Raw genomic sequence first — 24600 nt, 5'->3', positions numbered from 1 at the left:
CAATGGAGAAAAAACATGTTACGTGGTGAAAAACATAAAGAGTTTGGGGTGAGAAGGTGTTCTTTTTTTTTTTTCCTTTGTTTTTTTTTCCTTTTTTTTTTTTTTTTTCCTAATCTAGCCCTGCTAGCAGGGATATTGCTCTCTATAAATTCACTGGCAGAAACTCCAAGGAGGAAGAGAGCCATTTAAGCTAAAAGCAATATTATCACAAGGATATGTGTCTATAAATTGACCAGACATAAATTTAGGCTGGAAATTGGAAGAATGCTCCTAACAGCTGGAGGAATGAGGCTCTGGCACAGCCTCACAGATAGCAGTGAGTAGAAAGAAGAAAAATAAAAAAGCAAGAAGAAAAAAAAATCAAGTTTTAAGATTGAACTTGCTCATGAAGGGGGCATATGTGTCTTCTCTTGGTACTCTGCTACTCTGTTTACCCCATGCAGGACAGGCAGATGTTTATTTTCTTTGTTCTAGATTTGTCTCCGATTTCATAACCAGAAAAGGGCTGCAAAGCTGGTGAAGGGTCTGGGACACAAGTCTTACGAGGAGCGGCTGAGGGAGCTGGGGGTGTTTAGTCTGGAGAAGAGGAGGCTCAGGGGAGACCTTATTGTACTTCACAATTACCTTAAAGAAGGCTGTAGCGAGGCGGGGATCAGGCTCTTCTCCCAAGCACCAAGTGATAAGATGAGGGGAAGTGGCCTCACGTTGTGCCAGAGGGAGGTTTGGGTTGGACATTAGGAGAAATTTCTTCACTGACAGGGTTGTGCAGCGTTGGAATGGGCTGCCCAGGGAAGTGGTGGGGTCATCGTCCGTGGAGGTCTTCAAGAAACATATCGATGTAGAACTTCGTAGCATGATTTATTGGTGGACATGTCCATACTCAGTTAAAGGATAGACTAGATGATCTTAGAGGGCTTTTCCAACCTGAATCATTCTATGATTCTATTCTGTGATCTCCCATTATTTATTTTCCAGGCTTTTTCCTGTCATCTTTGTAAGTGTATTCACATTCATGAAAACCCATGTGTATGACGGCAGTCCTGACGCCAGCTCAGATACTGTCCACCTGAATTTTTTGACTGTCCACAAAGGCCCAGCCTTCCACCAGGTCTATGACATTTCTCCAGTTTAAAGAAATACGGAAATCAGTGTGTGAGCCATTTTACACATCCAGTTTCACTTGGTGGCTCAGATTATCAGGGAGGGAGCTCCTCTTGCAAGATGTTTGTTGGCTTTTTCTGATTATTTTTTTTCTGCTGGTTCATGCTCTTAGTAAGCATCATTTAAAAGTCGTTCCTGTGCTGAGACAGGAAAGCGTGTGGTCAGGTCCTGCCCCCTACTTACTGGATGCACAGTTGGGTGTCCACCAGCCATGCCTTTCACCAGGAGTAGATAGGTCTCTAAACTAATTTACTATAATATATATCTAGAAAGGCAGCGTATAAGAAAAAATGTGCCTGTTAGGACTGATTCACCATGGCAGTTGTAGAACAAAGTTGGCAGCTGCCAACATACCAAGCTCTACAAGGAGTTCTAGGTGTGACTAAGGAGAAAAGGATGTAGATAAACAGTAATGCACTTTATAGACATCACTGTGGGCAAAAATTCCCACAAAACCCATGAGGTGCCTGTGAGGAGAGCAGTCCCCTCACCAGGGGCCAGCAGGCAAGCTGCTCTGGAAGGTCAGTGGGACAGCTCTGATGGCAGGAACCTCCCGAGCCAAGCAGTACGGCAAGGGAGGAAACTGCTAAGGAGACAAAGTCCTCACAGAAGAGCTGAGTAGGGAGCTCTTGGGTGTCTATGAGCTCACCCTGGCACTGGGTCCAGGGGCTGGGGCATTTGCCCAGCCAGAGGAGACTGAGCCATCTACACCCAGGGTAGAGCTGTAACCACCAGCTCTGTATCACTGCCAGTGCAGGTGCACCTGTTGTAGGCATAGCAACAGCTACATTAGTGGTTTAATGCAGATGTATTAACATGGCCAGGCATTGCCCCCATTTTTAAGTTGTGCACGAGTATCAATTACCCACCCGTCTTGTAGTCAGACCTTCCAAGAACAACGTCTCTGTCAATTGAGTTTTATAATGCACAACCAGTTTTCATTTTTCTATTTGCTCCTTCTGTCACAGAGGAGTAGGGCTAAATTATGAAGCAAACTACTCTTGAGTGGTGTTACTAATGTTCATAAGTGACTTTAATAGACAATAGTAGTTATGCTTTGAAACAGCAGGTTTAGTGTCACTTAAATGTATACAAGTTCTGTACCTGTGTGCTACTGCTTTCCTACTTTATTTCTCATACATAAAAAAGCAAAGGCAGTACTCTCCACTTGTGTTTTTTTTTCTTTACTGCAATAAATAAATAAATAAATAAATAAGAAGGGCTGAGTATTGAAGAGAGAGAATAGAGAGAATGAGAGCACAGTGTTTTATGTCCTCTGCAAAAAGCAGAATCCACTACAAGCAGAAAATGGCTGTAGGCTCAGCAGGCAGACAAAGAGATGGAAATGTAGACACTGGAAAAAGGGAAGGCACTGCAGTCTCAGATGATGTGATGATACAGAAAATGCTGGTTAAAAATTCTGCCTCAAATGTGTTTTGAAAGAAACTTGGGGTTTTGTCTAAACCAATTTTTTGTGTGTGTAAAATGTGCATATGCTCCATGGAAACAGTATGTTCTTGCTGAGCTCCCCACAGCTGAAATATTGCTGTGATATTGCCTTCAGAGCTGTAGCAGCTTCTTCATGTCTCCATGCTCTGCTGTGGTCGCAGCTCCTCCTGCCGCCTGGTGACCATGTCAGTGCTACGAGGGACTGCAGCTCCTCACCAGTGCCAAAATCTCCACGACCATAAGACCAACAGCCTGAGGCACACTCCAGTGATAGCAACTCAGGTGAGAAAAACACTGGACAAAAAAAAAAAAAAATTTAGATTTACATCAAAAATTCAAAATTTGCTATTGAATTTTGCTGGGGATCTTTTTTCTTTTTTTCATAATTTTCTGCTGGAAGAGACTTATTTTCTAGCTGTTCAAATAATAAACTTTGTGTCTCCCACACCAGATCTTGTCAGTGCTGTTTGACCACACACAAAGTATTGATTTTGAGTCTGGCAAAGCCTCGTACAATGCAGACTGTACACAATGAATTCCCAGATAGATCTTGGCAGCTCATGGGAATGACAGACATCTAACATACTTCCAGAGCAAGTTCAGCTTTAGAGGTCAGCATTTCAGCCTCACAGATACTTGACAGGCATACTCAGCTAAACTGGTGAAATAACTCATATTTCAAGACACTTGAAACAGCCATCACCAGTACACATTCACCTCCCCCACTACTCTGCCTGAAAGATGGTTTCTTAATGTATTTTTCTATAATAAACTTCACTTCTTCGCATTTTATTTCCCACTAGAGATCTAAATCATCTTTGCCATAAATGTAAAACAACTAAGCCAATTGTTTGGTAGTGCAGGTTTACAATATATCATTACAATAATAATTTAGAGAGCTGGGAAGTTTTCTTTGCTATAAATTTGCTCCGCTCATTACTGATACTAGTGTACAAAACAAGTAGATTCCCACTGGAAAATGGGAGCAGTTGAAATCCGCCTGAGAGCCATGGGTTTATTTTTAGTGTTCTGCTACACTCAGAAAAAAAAAATGGTTGTAACAGATACAGGATGGATGAGCCACTCTGCATTACATGGGAAAGGTCCCAGGTGGGTCTGAACTGGCCAAGCCACCTGAAACAAGACCTCGTCTGACATGGAGTGAGGGAAGCCATGTGTATCATGCCCCTCTGAAGCCTTTGATTCCCAGACCTCACCCAGCACACAGCACCCATCGTGTGAATACCACGATGGAAAAAGAAAATGCAAACTTCAGGTGGGAAAACGAGTCACGCAGAAGCTTTGGTACATGCAGCTCTGTCCTTGGTGCCACAGTGGGGAAGACAATGGAAGGCGGGACAAGTGGTCAGCGAAGAACAGGACCCACTTCTGAACAGGAAAATAAGTTGTTCTGGAAATAAAGGAGGGTGCTGCTGGGATCCTCTAAGCCTAATTGCAAAGGGGAACTCAAGATCAACAGCTGAACTTCAGAAGAACAGAAAAAATAATGGAGACAGATGAATATTTTAGACATTAGACTTTTCTTTTTTTTTTTTTTTTTACAAAACCAGGAGGCAGAAACTCCACTTGCTTCATTCACTTCGCTATTCATTATTAGCTCTCAAACTTTTGTTGTATTCTAGGGTGTTAATAAATAAATAGCTATTGTTAGTTTTAGTTAGTAACTGAGCCAATATTTGCACAAAGCATTTAGAGGTTAAAATAAGAGAGCTGCAACCAAGCTTTGAGTTCGAAAGGGGCTTCATGAATTGATGAGGGGGAGGCATGGCTCCAAGTCTGTCAGTCTCAGGCCTACCTGGGATGATGCTGTAGCCCACTCTAGGACCATGCTTCCCTTGTAGGAAAAGGAGAAATATGAATGAGCAAAGTCCAAGCTTAGACAAAGCAAAATTAAAGGGAGCCGTGCATGGAAGAAGAGCTGAGCATGGAGAAGCTGGCAGCAGCTCAGGCAACATCCCACTCTTGAAAGGACCAAGACAACAAACCAGTACACCTAACTCTCCTGTGATGAAGGGCTGAGAATTCAGAATGAATCTCAGTTTATACTGGGCCAGGAGCATGTATGACATTGCCACTTTGATTCCTTCCCAGTAGTCCTGAAACTGTTCTTGTCATCATCTGTCCGTAGCTGAGAGGAAAGATTGCACGTTGCTGCAGTCCCTTCGCCTTCCCCAGCCTTCCCACTGCCACCGTCAGAGCACAAAAGGAGCTTTTGTCTCCCCATCACTCACCTGCCAACCCAAATGTGCCTGCAAAATGCAATCATCGCTGACTGAGGAGCAGTGAGTGCTCCTTTGCTGAGGCAGCAGGAGGAGGATGCTCCACTCACAGCTGCTTAAGGGCATCCCACAGACGGGATGCTTTGCTCAAGAAGTGTGCAGTGTATACAAGTGCTGGAGGAGAAGGGATGTGAGATTCACAGATGACAGCTCCAGCTCCTTTGATCGGTTGTTCCTTAATTACGTGGTGCCTGTGCATTGCTCTTGTGCCACATTAGACAAGGGTGTGAGCTACGGAGATACAGGAAACAGGTGACCCCACTTTTAGAAACCCAGCTCGGCTCCATGTGAACGCTTCAGGAGGGGGGCCAGGACTGCCTGAACTCAGGAGGAAATGTATGAATTGTTCCCAGCAGGGGGAAAGTGCTACCTTAGCTCATTTATGCCAATTTTCCTCTTTCCTTGATTCCTTTCCCCTCTCCAGATCACTCCTGGGATAATCAGGACACAGAAGCTTAGGCTTATGGAGATCCTCATGCGACTTCAGAGATGGAGCTGGGCGTCGCTGTTGCTCCCAAACTAGACCAGGTGAAGGGGCTGGGATCCTGGCCTACCAGACCACCTACAATAACCATTTCCCAGTGAGAAAGACGAGCAGACAGCACCCTCCTACTGCCTTTTGCGGTTCCATTTTTTTCACAGGATCTTCAGGCAGGTGGCTGCAGAGCCTCACCCCTTTTTGGTGTGTGGGGACACCGTGTCTCACTGTACACGTGGTGAAGAGCCACCTATGGACATGCGCTGCTGAATGCCACTGACAACCAGACGTTGAACAGGCTCCCTGTGGACCTGCTCCAATGCAGACAGTTTTTAAATCAAGGACCTGGGGCTGCATCCAAGAACTGATGCCTTAAAATTGTACTGGCAAAGGGTAACCACTGCTGGAAACACAAGGCTGAGAGTTACCAACCGGTCTCAGTCCAGTGTTCTGCAAGCACAGGCATGCTTGCAACAAAAGCTTAACCTAGAAGGGTCTCTAGAACACCTCTTCAAATGCTAGCTCTCACCAAAGCCCACAAAACATCTCGCTTCAATGCCCTGCAGATTACAAATGCAGTGTAAGAAAGCAAACGCATCGCTGTCAAACTTCGCAGCAGAGACCAAGCCATCACCAGCCTCCTGGATTCCTGAAATAGCAGGGAATTCAGTTAGATTAATTTCTCAGAAGTGATATTAAGAAATGGACCATTTCATTAATAAAATAAAATAAAATAAAATAAAATAAAATAAAATAAAATAAAATAAAATAAAATAAAATAAAATAACCTGAAATCCCAGCTCTTGACAGAGGAACTCTTTCCTAATCCCAGAGATGAAGATCACTGTAATCCTGCCTATCACGTGGAAGGCTTTCCTACCACCGTCAACCAGAGGAGCACCCTGCTCTGAACCCACCCTTTGTGAACAGCACTTGCAGTGATTCAGAGGAAGGCTAAAACAGGGCCAGAAGTCAAGTGGCAAATTGAGGAGTAAACAAGGATTCCTAGACCACGCAAGTGACCAGCAGAAGACTGAAATCTGGGATTAATGTGATATAAATATAGCACAGGCAAATGCACTTGGCACGCAGTGATCAAATCTCCATCCAGTGTAATAGCAATAAATCACATGCCCAGGGCCTTTAGCTTCCAGCCCTGGAATTATTTCTACTCTATCAAACAGCTCCTTTCATCAAGAGCTCCATCTTCATATAATTTATGTTCCCTCCTTCCTGCCTCCCCCTCCTCATCTCCATACAGACAAATGGATTTTGGAAAGCATTTGAGAATTTCACTCTTTGGATAGTTAGAAATCTTCTAATTTCCAGTTTCAGTGTACTCATGACTGGTTTATATCTATTTGATCTATTTCCATGTTATCCCTTAATAGCTTTTCCACATTTGATATTATCCCCCAGATGTATTTATAAAGAATCATCACCCAACTTCTCAAAGTCATTTTGCTATACTGACAAAGCAAAGCTTTCAAAGTGTGTTTTTCTAAGACAGGTACTCCACTCCCCCAAACAGCCTGATTCAACAGCCTTCCTCTTTCCTGATGCAATTTAAAACTAATTTTTTTTACTAAACCCATAAGCAACAGTTCAATCAAATTCTTACTGATATTTCGTATAGTAGGCTACTACTTCTTTAACTTTGCTGAAAATATTTCAGAAGCATCCCCAAATTACAGCAACTGCTTTTAGAGCTCCATTCCTCCATCAATCCATAGTTACACTAGTGCTAACCAACGCGTACTGTTGCTGACCTTTTCCCTCTTTCATTATGTCTAATTAGTGAATCCTTAGTTCAGAGAAAAAGCTCCTCCTGTTATCCCAAAGGGCAGGACTTTGCCTTTTGACCTATTAAGTCTAATCTCTTTTCTATTTTTCCAGTTGGTTAGATAATCCGATTCTTCATGTGTGATGATCTGCTCATTGTCTGGATGAGCAACGCCTTCAGCTCTCAAACAATACAGTCGTGAGCAGCTCCGTGCCCCTCATTCTGCTGTGCTAATTGCTGCGGTTGGTTCCCGGGAGTCAGCACCCAGAGGTGCTCCCTGCGCGGATCTCAGTGTGTCCCTCGTACAGGAGCGTCCCCACGCCTCCCCACCTGGTCCAACCATGCCCTCCCAGTGCTGCCGGCTGCTCTCATGGTGCATGGGTGAGTGAGGAAACAGCTGGAAAGAGGGAAAATAACAGGATATAGAAAACCAAAATGTCTGCGTATAGCCCAGTGTCTGGGTACTCCTGGCATTGTGAGGACCCTCCAAGCCCCAGGCCCTCTAAGGGCTGCTGACTTCGGCATCTGTGGCACAAGCACAGCTCGTGGTGACAAAACAGATCCTTACTGTCCCATCTCCACTGAAGAGCCATCTCTGGTGCCAGGACAAAGACCATCCTTCCCACGCTGCTCTGAGACGCTGCCAGGGGTAAGTGCTCACACTTCGGTTTGGGAGTGGGCAAACAGACCCTCTGTGCCTGGCAGAATGGGGCAGAAAGTGAAGTAAGGATTCTGCCATTGCCTGCAACATGGAGAGGGAAGAAAAGGAAATAAATCAAGGAGAAATGCATATTGTGAGGAAAGGGACTGGTAAAGGGGGGAGGGACAACACAACCCCACACTGGAGGAGGTGAGAAGAAGAGGAGGCTGTAACTGTGTGGTGGGCAGAGGGTAAGAGTCAAGGTACCTTGCTGCCCCACGGCAAAGTAAATCTGAAGAAAAGATAAAGCACTTTCTGGCATGGAGAAGGACTTCACTCCTTGCACCTTGCAAATCATATTCTAATCCCCAAAAAGCTGTCCATTTTCAGGGCATTTCACCCTTTGCCAAGTGGCTGCGATGCTGGGCATTGGCACCCTGCTCTCCCAGTCCAAGGGCAGCAGCTTGAGGTGGGGACCAAAGAAACCAGCTTGTGGGTGGGTTGTTCCTGTGCAGAGGGGAACAGGAGACCAACATCATCCGGCCTCCTCCTCCTTAACCTTGCCTCTATCTGTAGCCCAGTGTGGCTGTAAATTCCCAATGTTTGACCAGAAAAGGAGTAAAGCTGTGTCTGGTAGCTCCTAGCCAAGTCAAAGGCACCTCTGTATAGAGTCATCAGCAAAAGCAGAAGCTGGAGCTCCTTGTGCATAACAGAAAACACCGTACTTATCCCATCTTCCAGGTCTTCAGCTGCGCAAGATCTTTTTGGATGTGGATGAAGTAGGTGAAGCTCTGTGTAAGGAGCAGAGAAGCTGTGGGAGGGGAATGGCTGCAGCAGAGCCTTGGCACTGCTCTCACGTCAGGCGAGGCCAGCAGGAGAGCTTCTGCCTCTTGCCCAGGTTTTGCATGTGTTTGGCTCCCCTTAGGTGTGCTCTGCGCTTTGAGGGGCAGTGAGAGACCCCGCGAGGACCACGGCAGAGCTGAGGGACCTGAATTGCTGCACCACACCTGACGTCTCAGAGCTGGGCTTTCGGTGTGGACAGCAGCAACGTCTACGACCACCTTGGGTGTGAGCCACCGGCCTCGTTCCTCAGGAACCACTGAGCAGATAACCACCCTCTGTCGTGCTTCTCCAGGCAGTCCCTGTCTGCAGCCTTTGGGGCGCATACTCCCTGTTTACCTCTGGAGTAAAAGGCTGGATGTGCTGCTGCTCAGCACCAGACCACCTGGGGCTCTGCGGGGTGTTGTTTTTCTGATACCTTCTGTGTGAAGACTGAGGAGGTTGAGAACAAATTAGTAGTTTGGATTATTTTTTTTTTCCATCACTACGAAAATTTTTATCTGGAAATAAGGTCCCTGAGCTGAGTTTCAAGCTGCCAAATCACAGCCTCTCTCTTGTTTTCATCAGAGATGTCTTGAATATTTAAGAATGGTCAATTCATGAGCAATATTAGAGAGAAATTCCTAAGAGCACTTGACAGAAATTTGCAGAAGACCCTGTTCCTGCCTGCAAACCCTCCATACTGAAAGCCAAATAATTTGTGGAAGACTGTTCAGCTTTTAACTCAGAAGAAAAACTGAACAAAACCAAAATATTTTGGTTTTCTCAGAAAGGAACATTTTGTTTTCTTTTTCCAAATTAGATTTTGCATTGTTTATTTTATTTCAGATTATCTACAAAAAGCAAAAACCTAAAATTGGAATCAAACATTTTTATTTTACCAAAACAAAATAGTCTGGCTGATCTTTTTTTTTTTTTCTTTTTTTCTTTTTTCTTTTTTCCTCCAGTGTGGGGACTTGAAAGTAAATTAATTTCCATCCCACTTTATGGGATCATGTACATGTGAATTAAATGAAGAAAATAAGTCTTCAGCTATCCCTGGCTTTTAAAGAGAAGTGCTTTGGTTCCCTGGTGAAGTAAAAGGCATCCCCCTTCCCGCAGAAGAGCAGTGTCATGGGGGAAAGAGGACAGATGTCCACGATGCAGCTTGCGTGGACGGGACCCCAGTGCCTTGCTGGTGTGGGCGCGAGACCAGCACAGCCTCATGGACCATGTCCGTGAGGTGGGAGAAGGCAAAAGCACTTATTTACAAAAATAGTGTGACATTTTTTTACAGCAGACTCAATCTTTGCCAAACATGACTCAATTACTCACGCTGGGTTTATATTACCTTGCAGAATTTTTATTCCTTTTCCCAGGAAATCATTACTCTTCCTCACTCCCTGCGCTCCCAGCACAGATCTGAAGGCAGATGGGGAACAGTCGTACCCAGGTCCTTAGGCTCCTGCCTTCACAGTCCCTGTAAGCCCCACGCACCACACGCTCCTCCCAGGGCATTGATTTTTTCATCCTTGGCTGTGTGAGCACAGCACGTGGGACACCCATTCTGGCAGGACAGGCTGTGGACATTACCCTGGGGAACTTCTTCTTTTTCAGTCCTGGTGGGATTCCCAAGACTTTGAGCAAGTTCTCTGTCAGCCACCCTGATTTAAGGGTACTGAGCCAGGAGTAGCCATTCTCCTCCAAAATCCACCAGGAGACAGAAGGAAGAGGGCCCGGTCTGCTCTCGGCATCGGGACTGGGATGAAAGGAAAGGACAGGGCCCTGTCTGGACAGGTGTCACTCGTGCCAGTGACACCAGTCACCAGCGACAGATTAGCGCGAGCACCGTGCCTCCTGGGTCAGCTTGCAAGGACGAGAGGGACCAAATCAGTCCTGGGCATTGCTGGAGTCACGGACATAGCAAAATGCATGGCCTGGCCACACAAAAACAGGCCAAGGAGCAGCACTGGGGGTGAGTCTTTAATTGCGTCCTTGTAGGATGATGGTGGAGTAGACATGGTACAAATCTGCAGTCACAACATGAGAGGAGCTATGGGACTGCTACTAAAGGTGGTGTCCACACCATCCAGCAGGGCAGCATTGGTGGCCAAAACCCAACCAAAACCTTTCCAGAAAGACAAAGGGAAAGCCACGTCTCTCCCTCCTGCCTTCCTGTCCAGGTCCTTGGGCGAAGGACCGTGATACAAGCCCATACAGCTCAGGGACTTTGCTGTGCCACTCTGAATGCGGAACCCCACTCAGTCGCAGGGTTTGATGCCACCATTGCAGGGACCGGCCCTGTTTAGAGTGGGTGCAGAGTCACAACCCCTGCCTAAAAACTGCAAAAATAATCAGAGAGTGACCAAAAAATCCTCTATAACTTTACCTAACCTTGCTAGCTCAGCTCCTCTAGCCTGAAAGAGCAGTGGCAGAAGCTGTTTTTGTTTCCTTGCTGCTCACCTGAACTTGCTGCCCACCATCAGCCTGGACTATAATGTGGTAAAACTAGACACTAATTACTATCAACCCATTTACAAATCGTTCTTCTTCTGCCACATCTGTTCGGTGAAATCCCTGGGTACCCAGCAACAATCTTGCCATTATTTAGGGGCTGTCCCAGATGCTTTATTGCCTGTCCCCATGGAAATTTGTACAGACAAAACATTAGCTGTTTAAGTGTAAAATAAATTTCCATCCCACACAGCTAGCTTGCTCACATGAATTGCTTCATGGGCAACAAAAAAAAAAAAAATCTGCTGGAGACATCAGCAAGGGAAAATAACAACCACAGCCGTGGCTTCATAGGAGGGAGGCAGAAAAGCTCCATGAAATGGCCCAGTCCTCCCCTAAGGGCCTGGGGAGGGCAATCCTGCTGACGTTTGGGCTGCAGTGTTGCAGGTGATGGAATAACCTGCCCTTCTCTCCGAAATGAGTCCCACAGCCTGCGGCACCGTACTGCTGGGAAGTCCACCCCGGTGTTTGTTTTCCTCCTCCTTCTTAGAGAAATGGCAAACAAACAGACCTCCAGCCACAGCTATACATCACTGGAAAATGGTTCTGCTCGTTACCTTGTTCTTGGTAAAAGAGTATGTTTTTTTCTGTCCGTGTCCTGTGTATCAGCACAAAGAAAACCATTTCTTCTGCGGATGGATTCCCCTTCCCTCAGCCCAGATCAGTCTGTGTGCTCACCAAGCCAGACGCATCTGTGTCTTTCTCTCACCTCTCCCCATTTCCGTGCTGTGGGTGATGCTGGTCTGCAAATCCTCACCACTTTACCCAAGTCTCTTGCTAAGGCGATGGCAATCGAGAGCAGGGCTTCCCAGCAGGAGCCCCCCAGAGCTCTGCTGTCTCCGGGCTATTTACGCTGTGCTGGGACTGATCTGAGCACTGTCTGTCGCCATCTGCCACCTCTACCGTGCCACGCAGTCTCACCTTTAGATTTAAAGATGATCAAGCTGTTTTCTTGTGGTGCTTATTCTGCAAACACACCCATTTGCATTATACAAGCTGAATGCCATTGCATTTTCTCCCTTTGTTTCTGCACTTCCCTGTTCCAGCCTATTTATTTTTTATGGGATTTTCACCTCTTTCCAACTTCTAATTTAAAATGAATTCATGCACCTGTCCTTCCAGCAGAGAACTATTGAGATATGTTAACTAAACCCTTAGTTAGATGAAAGAGTCATTTTTTATATGGCTATAAACCATAGTCAAAGAGAAAAGAGTCAACGGGAAGCTTTAATGCAGAGTCACCCAGGAAGCCCTTTTTTCCCTTATTCCTGTGGAGAAAAATAGGAGATTTTGGACACTGACTCATCAGATCAAATGTAGCCAATCACCTTAATTGAAATTAATTGCACCCAGTCTCCACGGCTTATATTGACTCTACAGGAAGCGTCTAATGATGAACTCAGAGGGCCGCATCGATATTTAACCAGGATGAAAACAGATTTTCCCCACCTAGACCCCCCTGGGCTGGGCTGGGCTGGGCTAGGCGCTGCTACAAGGTCCGCAAATGAAGCTGGAGGCCGTATCACAAAATGCCTCACCCAGAGCAGCAGAGAAAGACAAAGAAACCTGAACAATGAGGGACTAATGAGTGCCAGCCATTAGGAAAGAGCATTGTTCCATGTCAGATGGGTCAGGGACACTCGAGGGTTATCAGTGTGCTGTTATCACCATTATTTCCACCTCTGCTCCTACAGAACTTCATGGGAACATTCTGGGGAGTTTCTCCCTGAAAGATGGAGAAGGAAACGGTCACCAAGGGTTGGGGGAAGAGGTTTAGAAAAGCTCAGAGAGTTGCAAAGGTGTCCTTCTCCCATGCTTATGCATTTACTAGCTGAGGCAGCCATGTCCTCTCATCACCCCTGCTTCTCACAGCCCTTCTTGTGCCTCCCCACTGAAGGCCAGGGCTTCCTTCTGCTGCAGAGCAGAGGTGGGGAACTCTGAGCTGTAGGGCAGATCTGAAAGATGGGCATCCTCTCCTTTCTGCTCCAGGGACCTCTTCTGCACAACCCTGCAAGCAAGAGCTCTTCCTCTGGCACAGCATCCCCAGCGGGGATGGGGGTAGAAGCAGGGCTGTGTGGTCCAGGTAAGGCTCACGGAGGTGCCTCTAACTGCTGTAGGAACTGCTTTGCAGACAAGCAACGTGTAAAGTGAGTAAACCTGGACAAATCAGCTGTGTTTTTCTTTGTTTTGTGAAGTGCTTCTAGTGTCAGAACAATCTTCTGGCTACTCCTCATGCTCTTCCCTATCGTCATCTCCTCTAGGTTCTCTCCAGGAACAAGTCCATATGAAGTAGTGCTCCTGTGAGTTCCTGTTCTGGCTTCAGACATCCTGCTACAAACCTCAGGATTGTTCTCCTGAACCTTCCAAATCAGTACTTGGTGTTTTTTGTTTTATTTTTTTTCACCTTAGCAAGTACATTCAGCATCAAGACACTTTATGAGGATGAAATTCATTACCATCCCTCCATCCCTTGCTAGATTTCTTCTCAAGGTTGGCTCTTACTGTTTAGAAATATCAGTGGGCAACCTGAGATAATATAGAACTGTCAAGGACTATAAAATAACTCAGTTTTCCTACAGACAGCCCCAGCTATGTCACTTAATGAGGTAGCTTATCCATTGTTTGAAATAACTGGTTTCCCCAGGTGTTTCCTGAGATGGAGAAGGCATGCTGTTAGCCTTGGTCTTTGTTGATGTCTGCTGGATCTTCCAGTGGCACTCACGGTTTCTTCTGTCCAGTTCTTGGAGAGAAAACATTTTCCCAAGTTACTATGGAGATGGCTGCGATGCAGTCAGTGAGCACAAGGGAAGGAACAGTATTTGGAGCAGATGGATGCATACGAAGTAAGATCCTGTTTGCTCTTTAGCTGGGAGAACAAAGGAAAGTATAAAGATAGACAAGATTGGAACAGAACAAGAGAAATTATTTGTACAAACACTGTTGTCATAGGTGTGAGTGTGATGGTGTCAGTGAGGCTAAGGTGCAAAGAGAGGTGGTGGCTTCCAACAGACTGAGAGTGCAGATGGAGAAAAAAATGAGCCATTTGGGTCCCGCAATGAACAAAGGGTTTTGTGCTTGAAAACATCTCTGGGATTTTTTCCAGGTATATTGGATGGTCTAATTAAAGTGATTGATTCATTCCAGAAATATGTCATAATTTCTCTGGCCTTTCTTTGGTAAAATTCTTCCTGAGGTAAGAACAAATGTCACTCATCTCCCAGCTGAGGCTAATGAACGTGATGAGTAAATGATCCGTGTGCCTGATGGGGTCTTCTTGCATGGAGAAATTTTACCCCAGTTCTGCAACATTTGGTCTCCTCCATTACAGCTGCTGAAGCCCTTTTGCCTAGAAGCAAGGGCTTGGCATAAGGGTATATACATGGCCAGCTGGCAGCAGTGTAGCAGGATGCATCCTTGGCCAGCGTTGATTTACCTAACATGTAAAACACTGTAGGAACATGGGTGTTTGCCCCCAAAACAATCTACAGTACTAGTGTCTGGCCATTTCACTGCCCTGGGTGTATTTGTAGCTAATGCCAGCGTGACAGAGCAGTGCTGCTGTCCCTGCTGCCCAGAAGAGAAACGCCCCAATGGTGAGGAGATGCGGAGCTCCGTGTGGCTGTGCCTGGGAGCGGGGACCAGGACCAGGACCAGGAGTGATGTCTCATTGCTTGTGAGGACTGTGTGTTTCACAATGGGACCCAAAGCACCCGTGCAGCAATCAGAGACATCCAAATGAGCCGTGGGGAGCACAGCGCACCTGAGAGTACCGCAGTACAGCACCCCAGGGTTATCACCAGGGGACAGCCGTCCTTTGGGAATTGCCCAACTGAATCTTCTCTTTGCAGAAAAGTGTGAACTTTTCCCTTTTCCTTCAAGGATCTTTTTACTTCCCTACATGAGGCAGGTGTGCATGAGAAGGAAATGCAGTGTTTTTACTTTGTTCGTTTTATTGTTTTTTTTTTTGTGTGTGTGTGTGCATGAAAACAATCTGCAAAGCTGCCCTTCAGAAAGTCACAGAGGCTCTCTAGAAATGCTGACTGTGATAGCATAGGTGGGCATCGCTAGCAGGGATGGGGTGAAATGTCCGTGTTAAAAGACAAGTAAGCCTAGTAAGCCTGAGTAAGGCAAGTACCTGTCCAGGGAGCTGTGCAATGCTATTGCCCCTCATGCTCTGTCACCACATGCCCCCTCTTATTTCAGCCTGCACAGTCACTGTGGAGCTGGGAATATGTCTGACAATGGATTTATGCAATGGCCAGTGCAATGAGACCATGACCATGTTAACCCTGCCAAAGAGAGACCAATTAATGTGACAGCTGACCCTGAAATTTGTGTTTTTGCTCCACATTATGCAGCTGCTCTGAAGAATCATCACAAGCCTGTCATCATTCTATGCCTTGGTTTTCTGTAAAATTGTGTGTTTTACCCTCTTTTGAGTGAATATTTTAAGACCTACTGATGCACAGTGCTGCTTATTATTATCACCAGTGTAACACATTAAACCAGTGTCATAATCTGGTGTGCTTAACAATGAGAAAATCGCTAGAGTTGTTAGAAGGCAGGAAAGTTGGAAATTACTTGTTCCTGAAAAGGTAACGTGTGAAGTACTGATGCTGCCTTCTCATCTATATTCATCACAGCAAGTAGTGACTGCTAAGGCCTTCCCAGTACAGAAGAGCAAAGCCCCAAAAGTCTGGGGACTCCATCCCTAAATGCAATACAAAGTCAGGAATCAATAAGATCATTATGTTTAATACCAAATCTTTAATAACAAAGGTAGCAGTGAGATCGTGTTTCATTCCGATACGTATAATCAGTTTTACTGGAAACAGCAAGTTGCCAGCCTGGTGCCAAACCCCTGTGAAAAGAAACTCAAGAAACTGTTGTCTTTGGGTACCTTCAGGATACATGTAGGAAAGTGTTTTTTGAAAGGTGTGAGTCAGACTGAGTTTGCAAGACGTAAATCATGTCAGACAAATTTGATTAATTTCTTATGAAATAACTATCAGTCTCCATAGAGGAAGACCAATATATTCCATAAATCTGGTGGTTTTTTTTGTCTGTTTGTTTGTTTTTAAAAAGGCTTACCTTGAAGTGGTATCACATGATGAATTTTTGTAAAGCCTTTTAATCCTGGCTTGTAACTGAGGTTTGTAGTGCCATGTTGCTGCCTCACAGAGCCTGGGCAAGGGTTAGGGGCCAGGTACCCCAAGAGGTGCCATCAAGTTTTCCACATCCTGTGCTGGGTTTCTCCATCCCCTGAGATCCTGCTCCCCGCCGGCATCACAAGCACCCCAGGACAGTCCCTTCATACACACCACAGGCACCAGGATGGCTTTCGTTTCCAGTGGGAACCAGCTGGAGGAATTTGTTCAGAAAAGTCCAGTTTTTCCAGAGTTAAACTGGTGACTCGCCACCTCATGGCTCTCCTTATGATGGAGCTGCCAGTCACAGCCTTCAGAGGACATGGTGAGTAAACAGCAAATCATGATGGAAAACGCTGCCACGCCTGCCATTGGGACTTTATGCAGAACCAGTGTTTATGTGTGGTGGGCTGTTGTGCTCAAAGCAAAGGCCAGGGTGAAGTAGTGTAAATCCTAAAAGGAGGGGGTCTGCCCTTAACAGTAGACCTGGAAATAGCCTGCTGAATGCTTTGGCACAGACTCATAAATGAAGGGCAGAGAGATGTTGGTGTTGTTTCAAGCCAAGTGTTGATCACATTGAGTGATATTACTTTCCTGGGGCACAGAGCATCATTTGGAATCAGCCCTCATCAGGGGCTTCAGACCAGGCGTACATGAACCTAATGTACACAGGTTTATCTATCAGTGTAAAGAAAGATCTCATTAAAATGAGAATGGGACAGCCCAAAGCTGCTAAGTTAATGAGCAAAATGAAAGGGCTTGTAGGGAAGGATGAAAGAGATGTTATTAGATGCTGGAGGGAGAGGAGCTGAGCCTGAATTATGACACCAAAGACTACTTTGTGCCTTTCAGCCTGACTTGTCCCAGTGACCAGGAGACACCTTCCTCTGGGAAAAAGCAGACGGTTCTCAATGGTTTTGAAAATAAAATAAAAATGGATAAAAACATATAGAACTTAACAGATTTTATTCAGTTATTCTGTATGACATTGACAGCCATACACGTTCTGCCACTCTATTACTGCTCTATAAAATAATAGTATTAAAATGAAGGCCCTATAAAGTGAGATAAAAGTGAGACAAAATTCACATTGTGAAATGTGGAATTTTGAGACAATTTTAGATGTCTGCAACTCAGGCATGTTCCCAAAAAATATTTTCTTTTGGTAAGGAAGGAGGAGAGAAACAAAAATTGTTACTTGACTGCCACCCACAGAAAGCTAGCAGATTTTTTTAGTGAAGAGCATTGACAAGCTGATCACAGGGTCACTGCAAGATGGAAGAAATCACAAATAACATCCTCTGCTGTGATCTGTGCTCATTCTCTGCTTTGTATGTCCCTTGTGCTCCTCACACAGCTTCAACTCTCTGCACAGTTTAGTCAGTGGAAACACACATTCAAAAAAAGTATCAAGAAAATTGAGACACCACACCTCCGTTTATCTGAACTTTCTCATTTTCAGAACAAATCACAATAGCAACAGCCTTATTAATTATCATCTGCAAAATGTGAGAGAAAAAGCTGATGCTCTGCCCAAACAGCGGTGCATCCTGAATCACAGTGCATCCGGAATCTGGACCTAAAGCAGAAGGCAGGATGCTGCTGCAGAAGCAGGCAGCCTGCCTGCAGAAATGCATCCCCGGGCTTGCAATGCCACTTTTAGCCATGGAGCGGGGCACAGCTTTGGACAACCAACATCTCCCCATGGCTCTTCCCATCTTTGTGAACTGGTATTCCAGTGGGACTGATGTTGACGAGAAGGGATGTTCTGAAACGAGCCCAATTGGCACATGAGAGCTCTGCATAGACCTTGTAATTAGGGGACATAAAATGCAGGCAGGGTGGAGAGGGTCAGAGAGTCTCTGCCAGCTTTGGTAATCCGTGTGGGCACTAGCCCAGAAATGTCACTTCAAACAACACTTTCCCAGTGACTCTACTAGGCTGAAAGTCAAATGCCGAAAGAAACCCCTAAGAATTGATTTTTACGCATTCAACAGTCAGGGTACCTCGGGTTCTTTTAGTTAAGGCAGCCTTGCAAGGCAGTGACATGCAAGGCTGAGGCCTGGATGGCCAGAAAGTACCAGCTGATGGGAAGCCAGTCCGTCAGTGCTGCTGACAAAGCATGGGCATTTTGGCAATCAAAGTTCAATTACGACAAATCCAATTTGCACTTTTTACTGGAAAAATGTCCATTCCAGTACACCCACCTCAGCCTCGTGAGGTCTTGCCTGATCAGCCTTGTGCTTTCCCACTGATGCTCTTGATAATCTCATCCCTCTGCCTCCTGTTTTTCATGAAGTTTGGCATTATGGACTGGGAATTTCTTCCTTGGGTAGTCAAGCAAAGAAGAACAAAGACTGTCAATGGCTTTCCTGGAGAGGAGGGGAGGGATGTAACTGGTGAGAAGAAGAGAGGAGTGCCAGGTATAAATCTACATGCAGGGCTGTCTGCGTGTTTTCAAGCCAAGTTTGCAAACCCCTCTGGCTCAGCCTCTGATGTGCTATTTGCAAATATTTATGTCAACCGGTTTTGTTTGCTGAGGTATTTCGGGAGTGGCTGTTTGCTTTTATTCATTCATGAATTGTGGTGTGTGTGTGCGCGCACGTGCATGCGTGCCTCACCAAATATTTGCTTTTCATTATTCATTATTTGCAGTTCATATGTTGCTGTTGGTAATTTGCTGTCCTCTGTTCTCATTTAAAAGCTCCACTCTCTGTCCTCAGGAATTGAAGACAATTCTGGGTGCCAGGTGTTGCACTCTATATCAAGCAGCTGCAAACAAGGGAATTTATTAAAGAGAGCTCAGAAATGGCCATGAAATGATAAACACTGCAAGGAAAAGAGGGAGGAGGGAACATAACATAAGACAGTGGCCTTAAAGTATGCCTGATAAGTAAGTTTTCATGAAAAAAAAAATAACCTTAGGGAAAAAGCACTTAAGAGGCTTGGTAATACCAAGTGAATTGTATTAGGTGTGTTGAAGCACACCTTCCCAATGCAGAGAAGTTGCTCAGAGAAAGTGGAAACTGGGTCAACTTGAGGGGAAAAAAAAAAAAAAGTGAAACAATAACAGGAACATTTGCAGGTGTGAAAAGAAAAGGCAGGGCAGGAAAGGAGAAACAATCAGCAGGGGACACCAAGAGCAGGAGATGCTGCTCTGTACACACATGTAAACTGTGAGAGGCAGTCCAAGGAAAAACCTGGCCTGGTGCACAGCGGGCAGGGAAAGCTCCCAGGAGAGGACACAAAGCAAAGCTCTTAATGCCTTTCCTCTGTCTTTGCAGAAAGCCAGACTGCTCCAGCAGCTAACAAGAGTGGCAAAGCCGTGGGAATGGGGCTGAAATGGAGAAAGAAGCAAGCAGCGAAGAGTTATGAATGTTTTCCTACTCTTAGATTGTCTGAATCCAACAAAATTCAGCCCAGAGTGTTTCAGGCTGATTTGAGCAGTCTCAGACCTGATGATCCCCATCTCCAAGAGCACATGGAGAAGGAATGGATTGTGGAGGCCTGGAAAAGACGAAATCCATGGCCTTCCGTAGGGCTCTCTTCCTTGGGAAAGAGTTTCTAACAGGCAGGGCAGTCTGAATATCTTTAAATGGGCAGTAAGCAGTAGTGAACACTTAGATTTGTTTGTTATTAAAACCTAAAACCAAGTGATGCATCCATCAGAAACAGATTAAATTGCAGAAAGAAAAAATGCAGCTCTCTCTCCACCCAAAACAGCAGTCCAGGTGTTTTTTGTTTCGTCTTTTAATTTATTTTGCAAACTTTGTAAACAGATACAAGGTCCTTCTCGACTGCAGCATGCTGTGCAGGAGGCAGACCTGCAGACAGCATGAGAAAGCCTTTCAGAGATGATAATTTACTGCAGGAATCACTGCTCACATCTCAGGCATTTTGTTTTCCTAAGCATCAGAAGTCGCCTGCCTTGCTTCCCTTTTAGCGACAGTTTGTTTCACAACAGTGATAAGAAAACAGGGAAGGTCCTCCGTCTGCATCCTGCTGGGACTGCCTCCAGATGCTCCCTTCAGTAGCAGGAGCTGGCCACCGTCCAGCCTGTGAGGATTTCTTCTGAAGTGAATGAGCTTGTAAAAATACAAGCAGCTGGTGCAGATTATCCAATTTCCATCCCCCTTTCATTTAGCAGCCAGGATCTCTGTCGGCCGGGCCTCCTGCCTGATCAGTTGTAGGAGCTTTGAACCCCTTTAATGACCATTTCGGATGCAATCTGTACTCTCCCTTCTACTCATCTTCTGCCCAGCTTGGTCCACTTTATGATTTAGGCAAACGCCCTCTCCTGCCCCAATATGATTGTCATGATTGTCTAACCTTGTTTGCTGCCAGTGCAGGGGTCCCAGGGTGAAATTACTCCTTTTACCAGTAGGAAGCACAACTTGTCAACTTGTGAGTACTCTACAAACTCCTTCCCAGCTCTCCATCCTGGCCTGACATCAACCCACTGGCCTGAGCAGGGTCTTGTTCTTTCATGCCTAGGCTATTCTATAACACAAGAATTAACTGACACTATTGCAGCAGGGTGCAATCAGAGCTTTGGGACACTGCGGCCGTTCCTCCTGGCCCCAAGGTGGGCTTCAACATCCCACACTGACCCACACAGAGCAAACAGCCCCCCTCTCCTCAATACCAGTGACCCCGGAACCTGCTCATGTATGTTTATGGATGCTGCAGGCCTGCTGCTGGCCTGCAGCTTGAGCACAGCTGATGGGATTTATCATCCTGCCCTCTTCCACCCACCAGTACTGCCTGTGCTTCAGCACCTTGTCTACATGTAGTATTGCCTTCACAGGCTCTATCAACTTTTTTTGATCTCTCTCTCCTCTCTTTCAAGGCACAGAGCCACACACACAGCTTTTTGAAGTTCATTTTCGCTCCTTACCTATTTAAGGAACATCTCTGCAGAAGAGAGAAATGCAAGAGCTCCCGAACACAGGAGCGGTTAAGCTTCCATCCACTGTGTTTTATAGCTTGATGCTGGCATGGGCCCATTCAAATATATTTTGACATACAACATGTTATTCTTTCCAAGGCAGTTGGGTCTCTTTATTTATTTAGTTAGAGTGAAGGATTCATTCCCCTGCTGACTAACAGGAGACCAAGGATTCCCACATGCAGCTGAGCCCCTGCACTTCATTCTCTGCTGGTGAAATTGTTTTCATCCATTCTGGAGCTATTACACTTCATTCCTCACCAATATATTTTTATTTGTATATAAAATAAAAATCTGACAGCACATGGAAAGTTAAGAAGTGGATAAATTCATAAATTACTTTTATACTGCAAAGCTGGTATGGCTGTATTCCTCTGGACTTAACTGGTGCACAACCAAATAGATGCTAAAGATTAGTTTCAGGGATACACTACACCCTTCCAGAAGGGCTGCATGAAGCGTGTTGAGCTTTCTCTTTTCTAAAAATTGTTTCCTGCCTACAGGAGACCACACACCTATTATTCTTGAGACTAACAATTTTGCCCTTGGAGGCCTGCCAGGTTTGGGGAGCACATTGAGGGGACGCCCAGCTCCTGGCATGGAGAGAGCCATCAACCATCCCATGCCTCCACATCTTGTAGGCAGAAGTGGAAATCACTTAGAGGTGTTTCTGCAAGGCAGGACAAGTATTCTGCTTTAGAACTGGAGCCTTGGCAAGGTGTGATGGGACTGGTGGGACTGGAGACCCTTCCTGTGCTGGCACTCAAGCTCTGAGCCCAGGTGGTGGAAGGGGCAGGGGGGAGTGAGCTGAAGGCCAGGAGAGACCCTCCCTGCAAGCAGAGCTGGGCTGCCCTCTCCGCGTGGGTGAAACAAGGGCAGCCCTGTCCTGGGGGTTTCCAGCTGCTCCTTGCCAATGCCTGTCCCTGCCATCAGGGGTTGTGGAAACGGATATAAGGGAGGGCTGCAGGGATTTCAGTATTACAGCCACCTTTTTTTTTTTTTCATTACGTTTAAAAACTATAGACCTAGTTTTCATTAAATATATGTATTACATTATTTGAATTCATTTTCTGTACTCCGTGATAAAACCATGAGACCTCACAAGGATTGAGAGAGTGGGCAAACATCACACAAGCTCACCTTTGTCCAAACTACACCTCTGCAGCTTGTTCTGGATGGATGATCCTCAAAATTAAAGCCCTTGTTTCCACCTGGCCAGCACTCTCCAAAAGCATCTTCTACCACCAAGGAAGGACACAGGACCTGTCTTGGTGGTCTCTGCAGGGATGGGAGCCATCTTGGCTGGTGCTCCTGGGCTTGGTTTCCTCACACTTATTTCACCCACTCTTGGGATCCCAGAAGAAGAAAACACCAGATTAGAGGGGTTTTCTGTAATCTCCGTCTCCTGTTGCTGGATATGTTTCCAGCATTTTGGGGTGCCACTGTGGGCAGTGCCCAGCCTAAAACCCTTAATGTATCACAGGGAACATGAAAACAGGGACCAGCCTCTGAGTCCAAAGACAGAGTTACAATGCAAGGCTCACAGCTGCCCCAACAAGATTCACTCATCACCCAGGTTTCCTAGAAACCTCTTTTCATAAGATTCATAGTATTTGCAAGGTGGTAAAATCAGAGCTTGTTAACTCCAAATCAAAGGCAAAATCAAGTCCTGGCCCAGCTGACTCCACTCACTCCATCTGTGAGGAGCCCTGTTTAACAAGCTCCTGGAACACGAGTTTCTGCAAAGATGCTGTGGGTCTTGTGGTCCCTCATGGATTCACCTTGTAAGGTCCAGAGAAGTTAACAAGCCAAACAGGTCGGAAGCTAATTCAGTGCTGGATCAGTGGGAAGTCTCCAACCTGCTCTCCTTTTCCTCTCTTCTGGGAAAGAGCTGCAGAGATGCACACTATGGAAGCATTTGGGTCCAGCTGGAGCCCCAAACTGTGTTTCTCCATTTTCTGGTCCGTGTTAGCTCTGTGCACAGCCGTGGTGCAGGTTCTTTGGGGGAGCCACAGGCACTACATCCTGAGCTGCTCCGCAGCTGTGCACAGCCTGAGCAGTCCAACAGCAGTGCTGGAGAACTGCCTTTATTTAATGACTGTCACCACACAGGTCACTGGGAGCATCCATTGAGGAATTGTGCTGTTTTCATACTGCTGTGTTTTTGCCAAACACTTTTTCCAGGGTTCATACAGTACATTATGGTGTCGAGTGCTGAACAAAAGGCACTGTGGATCATTGCTGTTTTATTTTGCAGAAGCAGTAAACCTGCACTCACACGGTAGCTCTTGCTCCCTGGGCATGTTGCCGCAGTGCCAGCATGGAGCAGAGGTGCTCCGTGTGCTTGGTTATGGATCTGGCAGCCACAGGAGAAGAGTGGGGATTAGAAAAAAAGGGGAGAAACTACCCTCTGTATGGTACTGTGCTCTTAATACTGAGCAGGGAAGGAAATGGGGTAGCAGACAAATGGGGTGTGCCTGATTTAAATCCCAGCAAAGATACCAGGAATCCATCCCAGCAAAGTAGAAGACTGTCAGCAAGACAAGTTCATAACCCTGGAGAAGAAGAAAGAGCCCATTAGTTCTCTCTGAAACTGATGAGGCCATAGCTGACCCAAGGGGATCCTTGAGAAATCAATAGTACTTTGGTAGACTTCTCTGCAGCACTGTACACCCCTCCGGCCCAGAAGGACTCTGGAATCTTTCATCAGTTATTCCTCCACAGCTCATGCACACATGTCTGAGTGGCAAAGGTCAGACGTAAATACTACAGATGAGGAAACAACAGGATCTATAACTGAGATGAGGAGGCAGGATCCTTGAGGGACACAGAGTTTGCGAGCAAGTTCTACAACACGCCTGCAGCGCAGCATCCTCTTGGCCCCCGTGCTGCACGGAGGTGTGTGATGCAGCACGGGCTCAGGGAAGACCCAGGGAATGCCCCATGCAGGGGGCTGCAGCCAGCCCCACTGGGGCCATTGTGCCTTTCAGCCCCACAGGAGCAGAGCACAGATGGTCTTCCACAATGTATTCATGTCAACATCCCTCCGCAGCCCCTGCAAAGGGGAACACGGGGCATGAAGAGATCAGGCACCAGCATCCCGCTCCACACGAACAAATTTAGATGGATCCTGACGACCAGCAAGGCACTTCACAGTTTGGATACAAATTGTAATGCCAGAAAAAGGATTTATTATGGATGTAACAAGATTTATCAGTGGTCCAGAGCTAAGCCTTCTCGCAGCAGCCACAGCCCTTGGTGAGACACCTTAGGGATGCAGCTCAGGCACTAAGCCCAGCAGCTCTTGCTGCAAACTACACAGCATGGCTGTGAAGACCATGTGAGTTAATGCCCAAGGACC

At 46.0% G+C, this 24600-nt stretch overlaps 1 long non-coding RNA gene across 1 annotated transcript; it reads left to right on the top strand.

Annotated features, from left to right (window-relative positions):
* The first annotated feature begins 17312 nt into the window (after window positions 1-17312).
* On the top strand, window positions 17313-19917 carry LOC310883523. The gene is made up of 2 exons (XR_014573584.1): window positions 17313-19467; window positions 19576-19917. It is a non-coding gene; the product is annotated as an uncharacterized lncRNA (long non-coding RNA).
* Window positions 19918-24600: the final 4683 nt, after the last annotated feature.

This window comes from Anser anser (genome assembly GCF_964211835.1).
Source record: "Anser anser genome assembly, chromosome: 18".
Taxonomy (NCBI): domain Eukaryota; kingdom Metazoa; phylum Chordata; class Aves; order Anseriformes; family Anatidae; genus Anser; species Anser anser.
This window is presented reverse-complemented; position numbering and strand designations above follow the sequence as displayed.